The sequence below is a fragment of the Mus pahari genome, chromosome X (genome assembly GCF_900095145.1).
Source record: "Mus pahari chromosome X, PAHARI_EIJ_v1.1, whole genome shotgun sequence".
Classification (NCBI taxonomy): Eukaryota; Metazoa; Chordata; class Mammalia; order Rodentia; family Muridae; genus Mus; species Mus pahari.
This window is the reverse complement of record NC_034613.1, coordinates 53449868-53455552: the sequence shown is the minus strand read 5'-3', so window position 1 is coordinate 53455552 and position 5685 is coordinate 53449868. Positions and strand designations below refer to the sequence as shown.

The window sequence follows — 5685 nt, the reverse complement described above, 5'->3', positions numbered from 1 at the left end:
AAAAAGATAGTTCGATAGGTTTGGGGTTTTTGTTTGTTTGTTTTCTTATTTTCTTATTAATTCTCTGGATATGAGTGTTTTTTTTTTTCTGTATTCATGTCTTACGTCCATGGAGGCCGGAAGATGCATAATATACTCTGGGGTTGTAGTTAGTAAATATTGTGAACAGCTTTTTGAGTGCTGGAAATTGAAAGAAGGTCCTTGGCAAATACAGTCAGTGCTCTTATTTACAGAGGCAACTCCCTTGGGATGTTGCATATTTTAAAGAGTTTGAACATTTAAAGATTTTTCCTTTATTTTGTGACTTCACAGTTAGGTTATGTGTTATATTGTGCTATTATAATAGTCTCAACAATAAATAAAAATAAAGTTTATTGTTTAATAATTTAATAATGATTTCTTTATGTGTGCCAATTTGACAAGCAGACAATTAGGTTTGTTTGTTTACCAACTTGACACAAGCTAGAGGAATCTAGAAAAGGGAAACTCAACTGAGAAAATAGTTCCATCACATTGGCCTGTAGGTAAGTATGTAGGTAATTTTAATTTTCTTAATGATTATTGTGGGAGGCCCTAGTGCTTTCTTCCCCAAGATGCTGTTAGTCATGGTCTTTATCACAAAAAACGAAAGCAAACTGTAACAGACTCATTGCCCAACTATATCCTAAATATTTATGTTTCTATCCATACATTAGTGCTGCTTTCAACTTTCCTCAATGAAGTGTCTTTCAGCTGTGGGAAGCATTTAATACAGTGATTCCTAACTGGTCAAATTTCGGAGAATAAGTGACTGTTAAGTGCTCAGTCTTAATGAATCATCAATATCACCTCACCGCAAGTCTCAGAGAACATTAATGGAAGAGGATACTGAGAACAATATGAGAGTTAGAAGAATCAGATAAATTCTATGTAACACTGTCTTGTACAGATGAGTAGAAAATTGCACTCAAGAGTGTAGAGCATTTAATCCATCAACATTTCAGTTCAGATGGAAAGTTGTTCATGGGGCCCTACTTTTTGATAAAGAGGTACTAGCAATAATGTTTACTTGTGGAAAAGAGCCATTTATTTTTCCTTAATGGAGTCATGGGTATCCTGTGTGTTCACTAGTAAATAATTACATGCCTCTACTAATGTGTGCACCTTGAATTAAAATCAGTAAGTAATAAAAATGAAAAGTGGAAATAGTTAAGGAAGATGAAAAGTCACAATGAATGTAGGAGATATATAAGAGGTTAATGAGAAAGATAATTAAAATTCACTCCCTCGGATGAGGTAGTGGCTGCTCCGGGAACACCAGGGGAAATGATGCCTCAAAAGCTCATGTAGGTTTCTTTAAAGCCTCGCTAATGTCCAGACTCAAGTACTAGATCTATGGAACCCACCAGAAACTGTCCACTGTTCGGAGGCGTCTTCTCCGCCATCCTCCCCACAGGGGCCATTGATGTGAGTGACCTCCAACCGGTACCAGACAGCCAAGAAGTTTTCTGTCATCCTGTGACCGACCAGAGTCTGATCATAGAACTTCTGGAGCTGCAGGCCCACGTGCAGGGCGAAGCGGCTGCGCGGTAGCAAAGGATGTCACCCTGCATCAGGCCTTGCTTCGGCTGCCCCGGTATCAGACCGATCTTTTGCTCACCTTCAATCAGCCCCCGAGTCACAGCAGGTCTCTTGGCCCTGAAAATCTGTCATGTCCACCTTGGAGCATGAGTAACTTTGAACTGCTGGTAACTAGTTTGACTCTTCATGATCCCAACCTCTTTGGTCCCCAGTAAAGAAAGTTGAAACACAACGTGCTACTGAGGACTCGGGGACCCAGTTCTGTGAGGGGGAGTTTCTTTCTGCTTCTTCCCTGGATGTAAACATAAGATACCTCCTCTGAAGAAATAAACTTGCTTTATGAAGAAAAAAAAAATTCACTCCCTCTTTCCCTCTCCATCCCACCTCTCTCTGTCTCTGTCTCTGTCTCTCTCTCTCTGTCTCTGTCTCTCTCTCTCTCTCTCTCTCTCTCTCTCTCTCTATATATATATATATATATATATATATATATATATATATATATATATATATATATATTGGAAATATATATAATATTTCCAAAACAAATAATTTAAATGATAATGACATTGAATTAACAGCTATGATAAAAGAGTAAAGCTGTGTTGGGCAGAAAGAGGAATCAATATATGATACAATCCCAACTTCAACCACGTATTTTAATTACTCTGGAGCTATGTTAGCCATTCAGATGATCTCAGATCTACCCAAAATGAACAGAAATTGTACTTCAACAAGCAGTCACTGACACTGAGGTGTTATACTGCAGAGTGGTGATGGACTTTCCAATTCAAGTCTCTGCAGCATTGAAGACATTCAAAAGTTGTAAGCTCAAGATTGCTTACATTCCCAATGTCTGAGTCAAAAAAGAACTCCCTCAAGAAAGGAAACTGATAGAAACATCTTTTTGCCACTTTCTATGCTGCTCAATTAACTTCATGAATATATGTTATAGGAAACGTTCCTCTAGGGTTTTCATAGAAATCACTGCCTGTAAGTTTGCTGAAATGAACCCCGACTCCCAAGGACTACGTATAGTCTTGGTATTATAGTTGATCCTCAGATGCTTATATTCATTTTCTCCTGTGATTATGAAGTAGAATCTGTCTACTGGCATGATGCAGACCATGATTTATAAAGGTCTGATACTTTTGTCACAATGCTTCTTAAGTTTGGTTTGCTATTTATTTTCAGAATGAAGAATGTCAGTAGCAATAGGTACTCTAGAGTATTTCTTTGTGAACACATATATTTTGGGTTGTATGATTGCATGCCAGTAACTATGCTGGTCAGTTTATACCAGCATGACACAAACAAGAGTAGCCTGAAAAGGTAGAACCTTAATTGAGGAACTTTCTCAGATTGGCCTAGTGGCATGTGAGGGGACATTTTCTTAATTGATTATTGCTATGGCAGTACTCAGCCCATTGCAGGACATGCTTTCTCCAGGCAAAGGATCATGGACTGTATAAGAAAGCCTGCAGGGAAAAAACAGGGAGCAAGCTACTAAGCATCATTCTTCATACTTAGTCTCATACTACAGTTCCTGCCTCCAGGTTTCTTGACTTCAGTTCCTGCTGAAGCTTCCCTCAGTGATGGACCTGTAAGTCAAATAAATCTATTTTTCCTTAATGTTGTTTTGGTGTTTTTCACAGCAACAAAGGGAAAACTGAGACAGTGCCTCAATGTATGTCTGGGGAATGCTGCCAGTTATCCCCAGGCAAATATGCATCCTTTCCCTTGATTTCACCTCTCTTCCAAGGAGCTGGGAATATCATGGCACAATTCATAGTATATAATTCTGTAGTAACCTGGCCAAATCACAGGACAGAAATGTCTGTCACTTCAAAGTAAGAATCCCCAAACTTAAAATGTTCCAGATGTAAAACAAACAAACAAACAAAAAACCAAAACAATGTTCCAGATGTGAAGTGACATAGATATTTTAAAGTTGAATGTCTGGGATAATTTCCTTAATAAAAAGAGCTTAGTCCCCAGACCCATATCTTCCTCCTGTATGTAAGGACCCAGAATAATTTAAGTTTTAAAATGAATACATGGTCTGTTTTTTGTAGGATGGCCAATATTTTGGTGTATGAACTACTTCCTAATTATTCTAGACTAATTTCTATGATGCCATATACAGACCACTCACTATAATACAAGAAAACTGCTAATATTGCTTGATGCAAGTCTTTTAGTTGAGTGAAAGAATTTTTTGTAATTCAGTATTCAGAGAATACTAATAATAAATTAAGTCTTGGGGATCACAATAAGTATACCTTCACCATTTGCATATATATATATATATATATATATATATAATGTGTGTGTGTGTGTGTGTGTGTGTGTGTATTATTATATATACATAATTTTCTGGCTAGTCTTTTGTTACTCTGACACACAAACTAGAGTTATCTGAAAGGAGAGAATTTCAATTGAGAAATTTCCTCCATATGTTAATGTATTTTCTTAATTAGTGATTAATGGGGAAGAGGCCAGCCCATTGTGGATGGTGCCAGTTCTGGGTTGATGATCCTGTGTTCCACAAGAAAGCCGTCTGAGTAAGTCATAGAAAGCAAGTCAGTAAGTAGTATTCCTTCAAGGACTCAGCATCAGTTCTGGCCTCCATGTTCCTGCTCTGCTTCAATTCCTGTCCTGACACTTTTGGTGACAAACAGCAATGTAAAATTATAAACTGAATAATCCCTGTCTTCTCCAATTTGCGTTTTAGTCAGGATACATCATAGCAGTAATAGAAACCCAAACTAAAACAATGCCTATTTCAAAGACAGCATATTATTTAGTATACTCATGATGGTTTATAGTATACCTAAACATTGCTCAGAAAACCAGAGAGTAAACAATTTCCTTAGATTCCTTCAGATAATCTGCAAATGTGTGGAAAATAAATCTCATAAAACTTTTAAGAATCCATTCATCTGAAGACTAGAGAGAAGACTCTTAAGTAGGAGAAAGTAGTTTGGCTCATGTTTAGTTAACATTTTCTGGCAAAAATGTGAGGGAATCTACTCACTCAAGATGAGCCACCTAGAACAGGTGTACATAAGTATTCTATACAAACACAATTTAGTGAACCAGTGAATTTATTAAGCTTATTTAAAGGAAATTTAGTTAGGGGAAGCTTATATCAATTTGATGATTCCAAAACTACTACATTACCACATTGTTGTGAATAAGAACCCCACAGAAGCTACATCATGAAATTTACATTTCAATTAATCTGCTATGCCCTATGTAATTCCACATCTCTTAAGAGCACTAGAAGCTGACATGATCACTAGAGGAGGGACTCAAGGATCTCTCAAATGAGTGTTCTGTTATCTCTCTTCCCTTCTATTTATAGTCTTACTAGTTCAATTTCCACCCTCAGGAAACCAACTATTACTATTACTATTACTATTACTATTACTATTACTCTTCACTTGCTTATTTTCGTGCCCTGGCTGTCAAGCTAGAGCTAATTCAAATAATCCCAAAGGGAAAAAAAATGAAAGTATCCATGAGCCTCTGATATTCTAGTGTAACTTAGCAACTTGCACTATATTATCTGAATGTGATAATAAATAAGGTGTTTTCCAGGTGCTTCAGGTTGTACATAGAGCACTACAGAGGCAGATACAAGTAAAATTTCATTAATACTTCTATTCTTTCTATGGCCATTGATAAATGGGACCTGATGAAACTAAAAAGCTTCTGTAAGGCAAGAGACATAGTCAATAAGACAAATCGACAACATACAGATTGGGGGAAAAAAATCCTCACTAACCCAGCATCTAATAAAGATCTAATATCCAAAATATATGAAGAACTCATGAAGCTAAAAAAACAAAAAAACAATCAACCCAATCAAAAATGGGGTATAGAACTGTCTTAGTCAGGGTTTCTATTCCTGCACAAACGTCATGACCAAGAAGCAAGTTGGGGAGGAAAGGGTTTATTTGCTTTACATTTCCATACTGCTGTTGATCACCAAAGGATGCAGGACTGGAACTCAAGCGGGTCAGGGAGCAGGAGCTGATGCAGAAGCCATGGAGGGATGTTCTTTACTGGCTTGCTTCCCCTGGCTTGCTCAGTCCACTCTCTTATAGAACCCAAGACTACCAG

The 5685-nt window shown here is 37.3% G+C and overlaps 1 pseudogene; it reads left to right on the top strand.

The window, feature by feature from the left end:
- The first annotated feature begins 1359 nt into the window (after nucleotides 1–1359).
- LOC110314166 lies at nucleotides 1360–1806 on the top strand (annotated as a pseudogene).
- Nucleotides 1807–5685: the final 3879 nt, after the last annotated feature.